The sequence below is a fragment of the Microtus ochrogaster genome, chromosome 15, assembly GCF_000317375.1.
Source record: "Microtus ochrogaster isolate Prairie Vole_2 chromosome 15, MicOch1.0, whole genome shotgun sequence".
Taxonomy (NCBI): Eukaryota; Metazoa; Chordata; class Mammalia; order Rodentia; family Cricetidae; genus Microtus; species Microtus ochrogaster.
The window spans coordinates 3,800,253-3,800,620 of record NC_022017.1 but is presented as its reverse complement, the minus strand read 5'-3'; the positions used below and the strand labels follow the sequence as shown (position 1 = coordinate 3,800,620).

At 60.3% G+C, this 368-nt stretch overlaps 1 protein-coding gene across 1 annotated transcript in view; it reads right to left on the bottom strand.

The window, feature by feature from the left end:
• The window catches only part of Galnt6 (polypeptide N-acetylgalactosaminyltransferase 6), a 41,336-nt gene that overhangs the window by 32,516 nt on the left and 8,452 nt on the right, over window positions 1-368 (bottom strand). The gene's annotated exons all lie outside the window — the stretch shown is intronic.

The window sequence follows — 368 nt, the reverse complement described above, 5'->3', positions numbered from 1 at the left end:
GAGCCACACTGTACTGCGCGCCACACTGTACTGCGAGCCACACTGAACTCCGAGCCACAGCGTACTGTGAGCCACACTGTACTGCGAGCCACACTGTACTGTGAGCCCACACTGTACTGCGAGCCACACCGTACTGCACTGCGAGCCCACACCGTACTGTGAGCCCACACCGTACTGTGAGCCCACACCGTACTGTGAGCCCACACCGTACTGCACTGTGAGCCACACCATACTGCGAGCCACACCGTACTGCGAGCCACACTGTACTGTGCGCCACACTGTACTGCGCGCCACACTGTACTGCGAGTCCACATCGTACTGCACTGTGAGCCCACACTGTACTGCGCGCCACACTGTACTGCGAGTCC